At 49.1% G+C, this 17785-nt stretch overlaps 1 long non-coding RNA gene across 3 annotated transcripts; it reads right to left on the bottom strand.

Annotated features, from left to right (window-relative positions):
* Positions 1-3575: 3575 nt before the first annotated feature.
* Positions 3576-16656, bottom strand: LOC129604695 (uncharacterized). Of its 3 annotated transcripts, none has more exons than XR_008695791.1 (4): positions 16476-16656; positions 15172-15254; positions 3937-4084; positions 3576-3829 (listed from the first exon to the last, which is right to left on the bottom strand). It is a non-coding gene; the product is annotated as an uncharacterized LOC129604695 (long non-coding RNA). The 3 variants fall into 3 exon arrangements; XR_008695793.1 differs by having other exon boundaries at positions 3937-4011; XR_008695792.1 differs by lacking the exons at positions 15172-15254; positions 16476-16656 and adding an exon at positions 8281-9792.
* Positions 16657-17785: the final 1129 nt, after the last annotated feature.

Genomic DNA, 17785 nt, shown 5'->3' with positions numbered 1-17785 from the left:
CCGCTTGTACTGCCTGCGTCGCGCACATTAATTGTGACTGTGTGTATTAGTTGAAAAACAGCACAAATGACATGTGGAGGAAACAGACAGAGAGCGAGAGAAAGAGACCAAACTAATGGATGAAAAAGCGCAGAGCGGATTGATTGATTGAATAGCAGAGGAATAAAGAGCGCAAACTCCCCAAGGTTGTTATTTCTGAGCCGCTTCCTTCAGTCCAGCGGTGTGTGTGTAGTGGAGCTACATAGACACGCATGTCTGTGTGTCTCATGTGAAGCACAGTTGTGTATTGTCCACGTCCTGGCTCATCGTAAGCTCAGTGTCACCAGACAACCATGAGCATAAATGACTCCATAAAAACCGTAAAACTCAAATTTATATTTTCTCGCTTAAAACCCTCAAATCCGTTCTCTCGTCTTTCTATTTTAAAATCGTCCCCTTCTTTCATTGCCATCCATCACTCACCCCCCCACACACACACACGCACACATCTCTCTCCCCGTCGGCCTCAGCCTCGGCGCTTCTCGTTTAATGCCTGCTGTGGGACGACCAGATCAATAGACAACGACAAGCATGCACGGACATAAATGCACACACACACACACACACGCGCGCACACACACACACACACACACACACACACACACACACACACACACACACACACACGCGCACGCTGATGGGCAGGGAAGACAGCAAACAACACACATTAAAGTAAAGGAGCTGGGCCCCTCGGTGACTTAATGTACAAATAAAATAGCTTCTCGCAGGTATTTAATACAACTAACACCTCGTTTGGTTCAGACTGGCAGTAAAGAGCCGGAGGAGCAGGTAAACAAGAAAGCATCCGTCTACCCAAGCACCTGCGCGCACTAGCTGCACGTACGGCGCGCCGTTGCCATGCGCTGAATATGCATGAGCGCAGTGGAGCTGAGGTGAAATGACTTGTGTCACGTCTGAGGGTCTGGAGTGGCTGACGGCCTCCGCGCCCACAGCCCCGAGCAGCCGGCGTGCGCTTGCGTGAAAAACCCGATTATGACTTTTTAGCTTTTCAGATTTCCCCCCCCGCCTGGCGTTCGCTCGCTCGCTCGCTCACTCGCTCGCCCGCCGCCGCCCGAGCCCGGCCTGCGGACGATTAGGCGCCGTCTCACTCCAAGCATGAGCGATCGCCGGGCTGTCCTCTCACTGACTCGTCTCTGCCCGACGAGGTCAGCGGACGGATGAGCCGAGGACTTCATTCCTTACGCTTCTGTCGCTTAAATCAGGTCAGATGAGTGTCACCCTCCCCTTTAAGAGCATGGTAATCTGATTCTTCCTACTCGTGCCTCTATCTGTTCCGCTCTCTTGTGCCTCAGACTCTCTGCGTTTATCCCCCCAACGCTGTCCCTCTGTCTTTTTCACGGTTGTGCTATGATTAAATCATGCCCCGTGGAGTGGCTCCATAGGCCTCTGAATGGCCGCTGTGCTAGCGGAGGACCTACATCTCGGGCAGCTCCCTCTGCCCTTACGCTATGTGCTCAGCGCATCCACTCCAGCTCCGCGCTGTCACCTCGGATCACGGTGGGAGACGGAAGAGAGGAACAAAGGGACAACAGCAAACACTGACCTCATGGCAGCTTGTTGTGGTTGTTGTGTTCTTTAAAATCTATGGGAACGAAAAGTTATAAAACATTATGTAATGGTCCGAACTGCTGATCTCTATCTTCATGTACTTTGTTATTAATACCAAGCACTGACACAAAGCTTTGCATGTATTACTGCAGCGATACAGAATTACAGCAATAAAGTCAGGGCCAGTGTGTGTGTGTGTGTGTGTGTGTGTGTGTGTGTGTGTGTGTGTGTGTGTGTGTGTGTGTGTGTGTGTGTGTGTGTGTGTGTGTGTGGAGCAGAGGCTACACAAACAGTCTGCTCAGAAGTGTATTGTCTTAATTAGGCCTGACAGCCTCCTGAAAGAACATGAATAAGCGCGTGCAGCCCCAGACTGAGCCGTGCATAATGGCCTGATGTGGACGCAGAGGCTCGCACCCCACTACACATGTACAGTAACTAATGCACATTATGGGATGCTGATAGCGCAGAAGGTGTGTGTAAACATGTGTGCACACTTTAGCAGGCAGTGAATCAGCATATTTATATGGAAAAGAGCTGAGAATGTTTAAACATGAGAAGAGAAAATCCATCGCTGCCTTCGCTATTGATTCCTCCTCTTTATAAGACATGATCTGAAAGCAACTCACTATTCGCTTCTTTGTGCTCAGCTCTTTTTCTTTAAGCGCTTTCTGCTTTTCTCGCTCCCGGTTTTTGACTTTCATCACACTTTACCAGGCTGACCACAGGGTCCTTGTGTGATATACCTTTACTATGCTCGCCTGCCTCCTCCCTCACCAGCGTGGCTCTCAGAATAGTCATATGCTCGTTTCCAAGGCAACTAAGCAGGACCTGTGTCCAGCGATGTTTGACAGACGTTGGATGGAGGAACAAGAAACACTGGCTAGTCTCACAAAATGGCCAGACCTTCTATTAGACCGACGCTACCATTAACATGTGTGCTAGTTTGCAAAAGTGATACTAAAACACAAAGTTTATTATTCAGGCTGTCTATTGCTTAACAGAATTGTCTAGTGAAAGATTCTCCCTGGATGAAGCAAACAAGATTTTTCAGGATAAGCTGCAGCCCCTCTGGACACAGAACAGACTTAATTTTCGTTTCCCCCGGGTCACTACACCAAATAAGCCCCATTAATGTAAAGAGAGAAATTAGAGGCTTACAAGAAGTGAAAAAGAAAAACAAAACTCAGTGGACCAGCGCTGCTATCAGTTGTCTAATTAATCTGTTGGCTTGGTGATGTTCAGCGCGAGGAGGGAGGGACAAGGAGCGGCGGCGACAACAAGAGACAAGAGAACAATAGAAATCTCAGTCTCACACGTTGTCACTGGGGTGTTGGATAATCCTGTTATTTCGAGCAACAGAAAGGGACAATTAATAGCAGGGTACTCAGTGTAAAGTGCCTCCAGGGTCACAGATTTGGAGTTTTTTTGTGTCCATTCCCACAAGTGTAGAAACGGGATTATCCTAAAACAAAAGGGACGTGCGGAGCCCCTCAGACACAGATACGAGGTCACGGGCCGTGACTGACGCCCCTCAGCGCAGTGCTCATACTCTCCAACAGGAGGTGCTGTTTCATGCCTTCTCCTCGGGGGCTGTGCCGTGATCGGACCTCTCCGTGAGACAGAGGGAGCTGTGGCGCCGGCCGCCTCCTGCCAAGTGACCCTCCCAGGCTTATCCCAGCGTCCCAGCTGACACCAGGCCCCGAGCTCAACGTGAGTCATGCCCAAATCCCAGCTCCTTTCCTCGACGCATCACTTTAAATTGGACATTATACTGTATAGGGAGAGCAGCGGCGTAAATGAGCTGCTATGGTGTCACTGCAGGTGTGGGGTCTGTTACTGGTCTAATGAGGACACCTCTTTTTAGTTTTCCTAAAATGGCTTCAGCCGAAAAAAAAGTTAAATTCAGTTTTGATTGGTTACTTCAATATTTAGATGTATGATGCAAAAATAATACCAGCGCTAAAGCATTTGAAGGTTAATGCTACATTTATTACAGTGATGTTTCTTACAGCAGTTTTAGGGTCATAGTGATAGTAAAATGACCCGCATTTAATGAAGTCAGACCTGTCGTCTTGAAGTGTGTGAGACGGGGAGAGACACAAGCCGGCTGCCGGCTCACTTGTCCTGTAGTTCAACAATGGCTGATGTCCAGTCAGATCCAATTCAGACTGGATGTTTTCATTACGCCTGGAACATCAGTCAATACGTCTGGTCCGGTGCGCTGAGACAAGACAAACCGAGAGCAGTAGTCAGAAGAGCCGACAGCGCGCTTTCAAACAGAACCTTTGTTTCATGGTCCTAAATATTTGAATGCCAAATGATATTTACTTTGACTTAACAGGAGGCACTGCTGCAGTAAACAGCGCGGAAGTTGATCCTCTGCTCGTGGGGCAGGAGCGTTACCTGATGGAGAGCACACAGGGGGCGTTTCATCTCTGCTTTTAGATTAAAACGCAGTTTGATGCCGCGTCTCCACCTGCCCATCAATAAATGAAATTAGAAAAGATCAAAATTTTGAGAAAGGAAAGGGAGGCTGCTGTAAAAAGGTGGTGCGTTCTCAAATTCAGATCTTGTTGGTAGATTAGGAAGTCAGAGTCCTTGGGTTTTCTTAGAGTAACCCTGCGCTTCACTGTGATGAAGTCTTAAAGATCTAAGGAGCATCAAGAGACATATCTAAGAGAAGTGCCTTCAGTTTTTATTCATGTTCCTTCCCATTTCTTTTTCAAGTGATCTGCAGCCTCACGGTGAGGAAGGTGAGGGAGGGAGACAGAAAGAGAGGCAGAGGGAGGGAGGGAGAGGGGAAAAAGGAGAAGTGTTTTCCAATAGAAATGAGGCGAGTCGAAGTAGGCTCTTCAGTCGGGCTGGAGCTGTCACTGCTCGCTTCAAAACATTCTGGCATGCAAAACAGCCAAAAGCCCCCCAAACCTGTTTCATGACTTCACTTTGAACATCAGGCAAATTCATTCGCAAGCAGGTCAGGCGCTTTCGAACTTTCTGAACTTTTCTTTTTTAAATCACCACGACAAAAAAAAGGGGGTTTCTTGCAACTCTAGTGTTAAAGTGAAATAAATTTTTCTCGCTGGACTAAAAACTTTGTTTGGTCCTTTGTTACTCCGTGTCAATGAGCATCATTGTTTTGCATATTGGCAAGCAGCTAGGAGCGAATTTGTCAGGACCACAAGCATGCACTGTACACACACACACACATACACACACACACACACATGGTTCTCATATTCTGGAGGACAGCTGCAGGGGTGTGGAAGCCTTGGGAAAATGCATCATGGCATCAGGCCAATCAACTTCCTGTGCAGCCGGCACCTGTTTGTTCCTATCCGCCGCTGACAATTTCACAATATGAAGGGATTATGAAAACAAATAGAAATTAATACTCGCTGTGGATGCTATCGACGGCTGTCACACACATGCCGGCGCCTTGTATTTCAGTAAAGTTCGGCACGTGTGTGTGTTTTTTTTTTGCTTGCATGTTTGTCACTGGGGTTTACTCAACAGAGATTATGCAAATTTGTGTATATTACACACCCTGCCCTAATTCACTAAACCCTTTTATAATTAAGACACGCACACACGCACCACAGAGAAAACTACACGCGCATCGCTGTAATGAAATGTTACCTTGAAATATTCCCTCGACCAAAAAAAAAAAAAAAAAAGGAGGATGAAGAAGCGATGACAGTTAATACGCCTTGATGTTTTTGTCACTCAGACAACAGGAAGGCTGCGCGCGTGTTTGCGTGTGTCAGTAGTGTGTGCCATGAGAGAATAGCTGTGCTTGCGTGTGCGTGTGTGTGCGTGTGTGTATGTGCGTGTGTGTGTGTGTGTGTGTGTGTGTGTGTGTGTGTGTGTGTGTGTGTGTGTGTGTGAGGGGGCGTGGGCTGTGGTGGTGGGGGGAGACGATTTTCTCTGAAGCGGCCCAGGCAGGCATCAGCACTCAATCATCCCAGATCTGCCAGACGACACCAGCAGAGAAAACACATTACCCGTGTTGTGTCGCCTCGTCGTCTTCTGTTGTCTTCTCTTTATTATATTTAGGGCTGCCTTGCCTCGGGGTCAGGTGACAATCTGCATTCGCTTTCTACAAGTTTTCTGAAAACTGTCTGGAGTTTTTTTTTTTCCCCCGTATTGTATATTTCACCGTTCTTTTCTATCTCTCTGTTAAAGGGGCGCTGTTGATGGTTTTTAATCCCTACATGAGTCCCTTTGCAGATGACTCTGCTGGCATGGTGTCAGAGAGAAACTAACAGAGAGCAGCGCTGCGCATTAGACAAAAGATGAATATCCTCAGAAGGGAGGGCGAGAATGGAGAGAGGAGGCAAAGAGCCCATTTGAAGTGCTTGTCTAAGTTTTAGTAAAATATGAGTTCTTTGTAACGGCATATAAATATATAAATGAAACACTTAAAGACATTATCAGGCACTTTCATTCCCCTGCCTTTTGTGCCGGCTGAGGTGGGAAACAGAAGGGAAGTAAACACATCTGCATATCTGAGTCATTGGTTCCAAGGGAGCTGTTATGGGCTGTCTTTGCAAATCTGTTCTCTGTGTGGCTCACGGCCCACCGGCAACAGAACCCCCCCCCCCTCACGCTGCTGATGCCAGGTCAGATATTTCAATAGCGCTTTCACTGATGCGGTTAGATTGGTAGAGTGGCAAATCTGATCTCAGGTCTCCTGATTTCAACTGGCTGCGCCCTCTCCCAGCGACTCCTCGTCTCACGCCGTAACCGCTGCAGCGGGGGGAGGGGGGGGGGGGGTCTGCGCGTCGCTGCCGCTTACCGTCCCCTTGACGACAAGCTGGCACAGTCGGCGTAGCGGCGCGGGCCAGGACCGGTCAGGGCCTCCGTCTCCACGGCAGCCGTCACCTGGACGACCGCGCGTGCCAGGCCGGTGGCCGCAGGGCTCGGAGTCAGCGCATCGCCTGGCAACGGCGACGGAGCTGAGGGCCGGTGGGGGTCCACACGCAGTGTAGGGACTAGATGGCCAGTGGCCACTGTGTAGAAGCTGATACAACTAAAGAACACACCGCCTACATCAACAAAAGAGTACGAAAGCACCAGAGGCGCTAAATTACAGTCTACAGCCTGAAGCATCACTGCAGACACAGATGGACACAAAAGCACATCCAGATCGATGCTCTGGTTAGCGCCTCCTCCGTTGGCGGCTGGAGGAAGGTGGCGAGTGGCGTGCTGCGTGTCACCTATTAAACACTTTGTCCCGCTTTGTGCGACTTTCAATCGCCCTGCCTGGTTTCCTTGTAACCTCGAGAACCTCTCCTTTATCTGCCGCTCCCGTTCACTCCCCGTCTGTGCGCGTGGCTTGTTTCCGCTGGGCCATTGAGAGGACTCTCTCGCTGCAGCGTCACCCCCAGGACCAGCCTCATACAACTGCAATAATGACCAACTATTCTGCTGTGTCGCGGCCAACCAAACAAGGTTTACAAAGGAGAAGGACTCCGGGGGTCAAGGCTGAGCGCTGGCTTTCTCTCTCCTTGTCTCCCTTAAGCCGACACACAGGCACACTTCCTAATGACTTCCACTTTCCTACGTAGGTCCCCAGTGTCCAGGGGTCACTATGGAAACCTTGTCTTCTGTAGAAACTGGCTTGGATGCTGTGACGGGGGCTCCATCAACGTTTATTGACACACAACATTTGGAGCCTTTTCCTCGACTTCCTTGATCAATACAAGGAAATCCCTGGAAACCAAAGCTGATTCATTTCTACTACAGGTGAGGCGTGGCCTGTTTGTTGCCGTGGACTATTCTCGGCGTATCCGGCGATGCTTTCGAACGCTGGCCACGCATCCACAGTGTATATGCTTGCCTGTTCCATGGGTACTTCCTGTGGTTACGTCTCTGCAGCAGAGATGATTCATGAGTTTCGGTGTTGTTTCACACAGCGAAGATTCACACTATAAATTCGTCTCTTTCCAACACTTGTGTCACACTCATAGATATGCTCTCATATACACGCTAGCGCTGTTATGCTGCAGTGTTCCACCTCCCACACAAATAGACAAAAATGAGTGCATCTTCGTTTATGAGGTTTTTTTTGGGGGGTAACTGACATAAATGAAACTAAAATATCTCTCACACGCACTCACTTTGCTGTTCCTCCGACGAGCAGGTTATAAATATCATAATCGCATAACAATATGAAACACTTTCTCTGTGTTGCCGTCTGAATTCATCCCAAATAAATACATAGATTACGTAACACATTACTTTTAGAAATGAGCCTCTTAATTTGACACGCCACTCGGCAGGATGTGCTGCAGCCCAGTCCTGTCCATGTTACAAAGGATAAAGTCCTCTTTTGGTGTCGCGGCGCGGCTGCGTGTGTTGTGCTTAGCGGAGGTCACGGCAAACAATGGTCGGCGGGAAGAGGGAGCAGCTACAAAGGCACGGGAGCTTAACAATACGAGAGAGATGGGGAAAAAAAAGCCTTTATAGCTCCTGTACGTGTGTAAACATGTTGACATTTATTTGGCTGTAGAGCTTTTAGTACAACAAAGCCTGATAATTGTTGCAGTTATTTAAAGCGACAGCAGCATTTTCTGCCTGTTGGTCACTTTATCGCCGCCGTCTATCGCCTTATCTGAAAGGGGAAAGTCCGCGCACAGGAAACTTTACAGTTCAGCTACAGTATCCACTTACAGTTCAGTTGACAATTTTCCTTTTTCAAATGAAGCCACTTCCTCATTGCTGACTTTCCACGCCTTCTCATGCTCTCTTTTTTTTTTCCGAATGTTGCGTCACTGGGTTGTGGTTTTCTCACTACTCACAATGCACAGGAAATGTGTTGTGGCAAAACAGGTCCCTGTCACTGTTTCCACTCCTCACCGAGGACCACAGGGCTAAATTTAACACCAATAACAAGATCACAGGTGCCCGAAATATTCACTTCCACATGCATCGGGGTTTATTTTAACTACGTAGAGCTATTTATACTTAACCACGTTAATATACTTATGTCTGGGCTGAGGTCAAGTACTGTGTGACGCAGTGTGCCACAAAGGAAACAGCACAAGCCAATTAGCCCGTTAGAGGTTAGAGAAGAGTTAAGACAGTTAGCGGCCTGCTCACAAGGCTCACATGAACAAGCGGATATGAGAAAATACCATGTGGGACAGTGTGACACCTGAGCGTCAGCGTAGTGTGGCTGGAGATGTCATAATAGCCCTTTATTTCAGCTAAAACTATTTTAAGGATGAATAAACTACTGTCATCTGTTTGTACAGCACTTCATATAAACATGTCCAGGTCGGTCAAGTTTTAGGAAATGAAATGTCTGCCACCTCAAAACCTTGAACCTAGCGTCACATGCTCATCTAAAATAGAAATAGAAATAGACTATTTTTAAATGCATGTGGTTCGTGCACTGCTTACAACAGAAAGGGGAACTGGAGAAAAGAGTGGTAATAGTATGAAGAGACCATACTGCAGATGGAAAATTCTCAGTCATAATGGATCATAATGTGTGGACAGAGTGTACAAAACTATCTAAAAAGGAACGGCGAGGAGAGGAGTGTAAGAGGCTGTGGATCAGTCACCCTGAGAGAGACTTGAGGGAGCCGTGTAAAAGGCCTGTGGATTATGTCTATGTGGAAACAAGCAGCAGTATCAGTATGAGCCTCTTTATCTAAAGCAGCTCCCCTCTGCTCCCTGTCTTTGTGTCGAGGGTGCTGTGAGACCTTTCCTGGACCCGACTCGGTGCCGACACAGTGTAAGCTCAGCATCAGTGCAGCTGAGGCGGAGGTGCCGAGGTCCAGGCCCACAGCCGGGGCCGCGGTGGCTTTCAAAGTTACACACTGCTCACTGTAACTGGCTCGGTTACAGCACGTCAGTCTGGCTGGAAGCACACATTTACTCTATGACTCCCGAGTCACGTTGGTTGGAGTCTGGTCTCTGTCCACGAGCAGTAGTTGTAAGTTGCTGCGCCCACTCATCGTCTGTTCTCACTTTAGGCCTATAGATGTAGGGTGATGTAAGTTGGATGTGGTGGAGCTTTAGAAAAAGCAGATTAGCCATCACTGCCTCTAGTAAAAAATGAGCCAAAGGGCCTGCTATAAATAGGCAGGTTTACTCCACCCCACTACTCAGGGCTCGGCGGGAGATCGGGATCAGGAGTGCAACTTTAAGGCCAGGGTCAGTGTGTTACTATGGCGACACGGCACGGCTAATGCATTGTGTGTGTGTGTGTGTGTGTGTGTGTGTCAGAGGATGGGGGTGTACATAAAAGTGTGTGTGTGTGTGTGTGTGTGTGTGTGTATGTGTGTGTGTGTGTGTGTGTGTGTGTGTATGTGTGTGTGTGTGTGTGTGTGTGTGTGTGTGTGTGTGTGTGTGTGTGTGTGTGTGTGTGTGTGTGTGTGTGGCTCTCTGGGCCCCGTGTCTCTCCAGCAGTCGGTCCCCGGCCTCCGCAGAGAGAGTGAGAGCACGTTGGGTAACAGCAGTCTGGAGTTCCCCTGGACTCGCTCCAGACCTCCTCTCCCTTCCCTCCTGCCTCTCTCTCCCACAGCCCCCTCCCCTGCCACCCTCCCACCCGCTTCCCCTTCTCCCCGCTGGCTCATTCACTTATTGTAGGAGGGATATGGGTTTGAACATGTGTGTGAGTGGACATGCTCGGATGTTCCCAACAGCCCATTCAGGACGACTAGGAGTTTATTTGCTCTGCTCACAGCGGGTCGTCTCCCTTTGACGTTTTTAGTGTTTTCAACATCACCCTTCCTCTGAGCACGGCTCTCATACCGTCGTTCTATTAAACCCTGTGGGCTCCATCCTCCTATTAAACCATTATGTAGACCTGATCTAGAGCTCCTGCTGTCTCAGCATCCCAGCACATCTGCTCTGACTCACTTTGTCTAGTTCCCATTTTGAGACACAGCGAAGACAGCTCTCAAACTTTGAAGGCCAGTTTGAGTCTATTTTTGGAACTGGCCGTCGTCACAACAATATTGATGCAACAACATTGGACATTGTGTGATGAAACACCCAGGTTAGAATGAGTGTCTCCTGGGGGGGATTGACAGGTGGGCAGAAAGTTTCAGAAACCTCATTTACTGTAAATTACACGACTCGAGTGCTGGTAAGGAAATTACTTTTCAGAAATGATTCAGAAACGGTTCAGTTGCTCAAGTTCCAACACTCGTTTATAGGCCGATCCAAGTTTGGCTATTTATAGGCCATTCTGACTTCAAAAAGCCGAGCAGAAACCCGTCAAAGCGCCGCGTCCCAAAAGTCACAACTGAGATGATGACACGCAGAAAACGTAGGTGTTAAAACGTGCAGGATGTCAACACGGCGAGCGGGGCCTGTTTTAGCCTGTTTACCTGCACCCACTCCATTCAGCGTTTAGCCTCGGTGCCGGAGGAACAAGCCGCCGCATGCGCCTGCCACAAAAGCACACAACAGTAACTCACCCTGCCTCGCACCCAGCGCTGACAAAGCACGGCGTCACAGTTTCCGAAACCTCTCCTTCCACTTTTGCATCACCGCGCATGCAGTGAAACAGAAATGACAGCGTGCTCGTGTGAACCGGCGGATCAGAGACGCCGCCAGATGTTCAGCAGCTTTATAGGTTGAATACTGTACAGCAACTTCAACTGTACTACAGAGACATTTTCTGCTTCATTTATTTTTTAGCCCTTTAAAGTTCAAATCAAGGAAGAAACCTTAAATAATCCATAAATTTAAAAAAGTATAGAACATGATAGATCCACATTATCACAAGCAACAAAGATCTGAATGTGGAGAAGATGCAAACACTGCACTGCAAGAAAGGAGAAGCAGCGGCCTACAGTCAAAAGGAGTTTGTCTAGCAACTGCTGACGTCAGCCAAGTTTTGCCCAAGAATGTTCAACGTGCGCTGCCAAAAAACACTTTACATGTGGTGATTCAAGACAGAGAGAAGGACTACGTGTTTGTTGTCCCTGCAGAGAGGGATGAAGGAGATAAGTGACTTAAATTAGATCACTTTATTTGTCTTGCTGGCCTTAAACAAGACCACAGAGTCTGGGATGTCTGAGCCACAGCCACTGAATGAGAACGAAACACAGACGGCTTCCGCTTTCCACCCGTCAGTCACACTCCCCTTTTGTCTTGTTTTTTCTCTCTCTCTCTCTCTTCCTTTCGCTCTATCGTTTTCTCCGGCTCGGCCTGGTGATATCACGGAGCAACGGATGCAGTGTCACTTCCTGTTTGGGTTTCCGTCGCCCTGCCAGCGACACGAGCGGCGGCTAACTGACAGCTGTGAGTGGAGCTGGAAACATGCAAATAAACGGGGTCAAAGGTTAGCGTCTGCTGATTGTAAGTGTTTGGAACAGCTGCTATTGAAACCGCATCAGAGTGAGCATGTTTGCTTTGTTGTTTGCTACGAGACAAAATGTGTGCAAGCAAGGCCATGGAGCTGGAGTACAGCATTCTTTCCTATGTACTCCACATATATATTTATATACATGTACAAAGACATGATTATACTGTATATATATTGTATTATTGTGTATATCATGTATTATCTCTACTGCCAAAAAGAGCAGCAGTATGAAAACTCTAACTCCTTTTCCTCATCATCTGTCGCTAGTTGAGAGTCTCCTGGTGACAGACAGGCAGGCGCTGTGACACCCAGCCCTGGTAATAGAAGGCAATTATAAGCCCTGGCGAGAGCTGTGGCAATGGGGAAAACTTTTATGCAGCCCCCCTCCTGGGGCACTGACATGCAGACACACTGAAATTAATTGCTACAAAACATCAGACGAGCTTGACGCACACATGTGCATAGTCAAACTCCTGGAAAGGAGAAGAATGAAACAATGCACATCATGCGACGCCGCATTGATGCTCGCGAGGAGGAAGAAGGCGAATGAAAAGACAGCAAAGAGAAGCGGCGAAAAAACAAGTAGATCCCTTCCAACAAATCATGTTTTCATCTAAATAAAGAAGCCAAAGACAATAGACTTGGGTACCTTGGAGACCAGGAGGACTATTTCTCCATGGCAACCAGTGTGGTGTGTGACAATGCCGCAGTGCGAGGGTTTGAACTGCTAAAGCTGTCTGGGAATGCAGAGATAGATGGAACGAGCGAGCGAGCGAGAGAGAGAGAGACTCAGAGTGAGACCCACGGAGGGCTGTCTGTATGCTCGTAATGAGAACACACACTGTCACAATCCCACTGCGAGAAAAATGGAAGTTCATGACTTTCCAACTCGTGTTATTTTCTTTCTTCAACTCCCTAAGTCAATACAGAGTGGATCCTGCTCTTAACTACATTAAATTATGACACGACGCCGGCTTGTGTTTCCAGCGGCGCACATCTAAATATCCTCGCGCGTAAACATTGCTCCGGCGTTGCTATGGAGTTGTTCCGCTGTTGGACTCTTAGAAGAAAGCAGCACCTCGTGGCCTTCGTGGGAGATTTATTTTAATTGTGTGGTGTATTGTGGCCGGCGGAGTGTGGGGCTATATGCTGGGCGTGTGCCGTCAGCACACTTGTGGATACATGCGCATCCACCGGCCCTCGGACGCGGTGGTGCGGGCGTGAGTGGGTGTTTGTGTTGGGCACGCCACATGCATAGTGTGTTTGTCTAGCAGAACAAACACAAATAATGGAACGTGTGTGTGTGTGGTGTGTAATAACGCGCCGCGTGTGTGGGCGATTAGGTCAATATGAACCCTTTGTTAGTTCCTGTTTGATCACTACTCCCCTTATATGCCGCATAATCCCAGATTTAATTGAGATCATTGTTCCACAGTTTTACCTCTGGCAGCTGTGAAAAGAAAAGTGTTCTGGCTTTTGGGTTTCGTTCCGGGGTTCAGGCCGCGGCCACTGGACGACAGGGCGCCTGGTGCAAGCCTCGACGCCGTCCTCGCCCATTTCTCAGTGTCGGCATCACTCGCCAGCCGTCAGCATGCCATCTCCTTTGTGTGCCTTTATTTTTATTTGCACTGCGCTTTATAGAAATTCATTACGCTGTCTGACGCCGGCGTAGGCAGAAAAATATTCCCCCGCGCTCGCCCGAACCCTCGCCCTCCTTCAATGTAAATGCCGCTCGCCAGTCACGTTTCCCCCATTAAGGTGAATGCGTGCATTATGTATGACACTAGTCTCCCTAATCCCGTCGCGCCGCTAACCCGCACGCCCAGACGTTTTCAAGTCCTCGCATGAAGCGGGAGAATGAGAGACAGCTCCGAAGCCCGTTCATTTATAATAGATGGCGTAAACTCGAAGCTTCCACGTGAATAGGATTACTGAGAATTACATACTGTACTGTATGCTTTAAAAGTGTTTATTGTTTCAGCGCATCTGGGTTTGAGTTCAGTAAATCATCCGGTTAGTCTCCGGTCAGACTGACCCAAAGTGACACTGGGCCCTCTGATCTCGGCTCCTGGAGAAACCACTGCCCCATAAGCCGAACGCTTCTGACAGTTATTCATTTATTCATTCCTCCTTCCTTCCTCCCTTCCTCGTTTTTCACCCCCCCCCTTCCTTGAAAATATGCAACGAACACCGCAGTTAGCGCTGTTTGTTGTCACGTCTATTTGCCTCGTCAGCCGTCATGCCTGTTGACACACGGCACTCGGCGTTAAATGATTATCCTATGATTGTAAAGGATTGCGGGGCTTTCTGATGGAGGCCTGTCTCCTCAGCCCTTTAGGCTATCCCACATCGGCAGTCTCCAGCTGGGGTAGAGGGGAGTGTTGGAGGACGGGGGAGTGGGGGGGAGTGGGGCTTACCTGAATCAACCTGTCGTACCTGCCCTCAGGCCCATCTGTCAACAACCCAACGACAGTCGCTTTCTCTTTCACTGTCTCTTCCACTCAGTCGCTTTCTGCCTGTACTTTTCCATCACTTCCTATCCCTCTCTATCGCTCCTCACCCATTTGTCTCCCTGCCTCTCACCCTCTCTACTGCTTCACTTTGCTTCAGCTCTGACACTACAAAACAAATAACTCTCACCTGAGCAGATGTGCCTCCCTCTGACTGTCATTTTCACTTCACAGCAGGTTATTGGGAACATCTTTGGCCACTGGACCCAAGGAGACTATTTGTCTTGGCAACTTCAGACTCAAAAGTCAAATAAACTCTGGAGAACAATTTAAAGGCCCGTACGTGTGTGTGTGTATGTGGGGGGGTTGTATAACAGCAGGTTTAGGTGGGTCATTTTTAGAGAGACAGGGTGATTTCAGGGTAAGTTTACCAAATTTTCACCGGCTCAGTCTTTATGTTTTTAGCTCAGACAGGAAGAGATAAAAACCAAACCATCTCCCTTTTCTTGTCCTTCTCTCAATAAACGTCACAGATCAAGGAGAGAGAACGTGAGATGGCATGACCGACGCAATAATAAACCCATGCTGCTTAAAGCTGCCCCTCCACATAAACAGCTGTGGCCTGGCACAGCGCCAAGCATGTGCGGATTAAAGGGACGTCTTGACAAAAATTTCCAAAGGGAACCAGAATAAAAACAGGTCTGAGTCTGGATGTTTTCTGTCTGACCTGAATACGTACGTATGTACATGAGTCACACCCCAGAGTGTTCGCTTAAGACAACAAACCAGTTGCTGCTCGGTCTGGACGCCGGGGCCTTTTCCTCGTTCCGTGTCTCTTCCTGTCTCGCTCTCTGCCCATATGGGGACGTCTGCAGTGTGAAAAAACACTTGGCTTCAGTCAATCAGCCTCTTGGTTCCAACACAAACCTGTGCCCGATTTGAACGCCAGACGGAAGAAAGCCTTCGGCTCAGAGATCAGGTACGATTTGCACGCGGCGGAACCTCATCGCCCACCAATCAATAACAGCAGGCGAACCTCAATAGCATTTAAAAACCACATATTTGGTATTCAACCGTGTTCTCAGCGGCCTTTGAACTCTCATTGGAGCTGCTAAACCAACGCGCAGGCTTGTCAAGCACCGAACAATAACTGAAGGACTGGAATGCTGAGGAGCTGACCTACTATCCGTCAACACGCCCGGGTCCTGCCACCTACAGAACGCGGCGCACCGGGCTCAGGCAAACACAGAAAAGTGTTATTGGCCAACCTTTAAATGTTACCCAGCGCTGCCTCGCAGCTGCCACGCGGCGCGGGGAAGCCCCCGTCACCGCCGGTGACTCATCGGGAGCTCGAAAGGTCAGGGGTCAGCGCCTTTGTCGCGCAAACAGGCCGGGGGCTCCGTGAGTCACAAATCCCCCGGGACGCGCCGGGTCGGTCCGGGCCCTTTGTGCCGCGTTTGGTAATTGTCTCGCCGTCACCTTCCACCTTCAGCTACAGACACTGGCAGAGGAGCGTGTACAGTAACTGGGTCCTCCTGTGTGACACGCTAACGTCCATCCTGTTGCACAGATAGATCACAGGCAGCTTTTCCACCGACTCAGCAACAGATGGCCTGCTTCTGCATTGTGCTGTCTTGTGGCTCACGATGACATACAGCCCTGGATATCTTCATCGGCGGCAGCTCCCAGAATCTCATTACATCAACTCGGCTTTTCGCGCACGTCAATTAGTCCCGAGATTTTTTCCCCGGGACCCTGTTACAGTTTCCTCAACAGATTTTATCCCCCCTCGCGCCACTTCGACTTTTCCCGAGAAGCGCCTCGATGTGCGCGCGCTAAAGGTCGGGCTGCACGCGCTCGTCTTCTTTAAAAGCTGGGAGAACGATGATATTGATCAAATGCCTCCCCATCGCGTCCTCCGCCTCTCTCGCCATCGCTCTATGACTATGGGCTCATTTTGTGGCTGTCACTCCGTCCGAGACGCTCAGGCCTCCACCCTCCCCCCCTCAAATTTAATTATAAACTCTCCAAGTGCGCTGCACACAGTTACAATAAATCTTCATATTAAACCTAAAATCCGCCCGTCTCACCTCGTCGCGCAATAAAGCTGCGATTGCATCAGCTGCATTCTGTGCTCCAAAATATCTAAGCGAAGCGTCGTCTTTCTCTCTGTCAATACGTGATCCTCCCTCCCCCTCTCCCTCCCCCTCTCCGCTGCCAGATTATGTAACACGCAGGCTTTGGTAACCGCCATCATCCACCTCCTAATCTCGGTCCGGTCCGCCCATCGCGGGAGCTCCCCGGGCTGAGCACACCTGTGGGCTGGCGGAGAGGGACTGCGCCATTGGCTGACACGCCGAGCCCTGGAAGCGCGGAGGTTTGACGGCGGCGCGGGAGTGTCCGCGCGTCCTGTCCTCCTGACTGAGTGCCTGGCATTGGCTGCTGACAAATGACAACACAAAGCCTGGAATCTGCTCCCACGTACGGCATGTGGGTGTGAGGATTCTCTCTCGGTATCTCTACTTTCTATTTTTCTTTCGCCCTCACTCTTCCTGCCCACCTTCTCCATCTTGGTTTTTCAACCTGCCTCCTTATTATTTGTATTTGTCGACTTTTTTTATGCGCCTCGTTCTCTCTCTTTAATTACATGTCGCTTTTTAGCTTTGTGTTTAGCTTGCTGTCTACTTGCTTGCCTTTCCTCGGTTGCAGGGGTATTTCTAAGCGTTAACCAGTTCCCGTGCCGGGTATTCAAGGGCGTGGTGGCTACGGAATGGGAGAGCGTTTCTTCCTCCCCGGGTTTCATCAGGCGATTTGTGTGGGATGAAACGGGGAACACGCAGAGGAGAAGGAGCCGGCTGACCCACACACACACACACACACACACACACACACACACACACACACACACACACACACACACACGCAAGGGTGCTCACACATTAAGGGATCTGCATCTACACAGGCTAATTCTCCTTCCCCTGCCCTTACAGCATCTGGCTTCCACCCCCTCTTTGCATCAGAGTAAAGGGAGGCCCAAACAGCCACTGTGAACTGTTTATCATCTTTATTACTTTATTACTTTTCTGAGAGTTTTCCCTAACCTGATTTTATTACATTGTCATCAGATGATGAGTTCTCTCATTCGCTCTCGCTGCTCCTTCTTCTTTGCTCTGCCACAAATTTATCGAGCACGGTAGCTGATGCATGACAGCGAACGGCGGCGGCGGATGCAGGGGATCTTAGATCTCGTATCATCACCTCGCCACACAGTCGCTCGCCACCATCATGCTCTGTCTTCCGCTTCCATTTTGAAATGTATTTAAAGTAACACTTTAGTAGAAGAGCGGCACGTCTCTGTATAGAAGATAGGATAAAACTGTACATATATAGTGGGAGCATC

The sequence above is a fragment of the Betta splendens genome, chromosome 10 (assembly GCF_900634795.4).
Source record: "Betta splendens chromosome 10, fBetSpl5.4, whole genome shotgun sequence".
NCBI lineage: Eukaryota > Metazoa > Chordata > Actinopteri > Anabantiformes > Osphronemidae > Betta > Betta splendens.
This window is presented reverse-complemented; position numbering and strand designations above follow the sequence as displayed.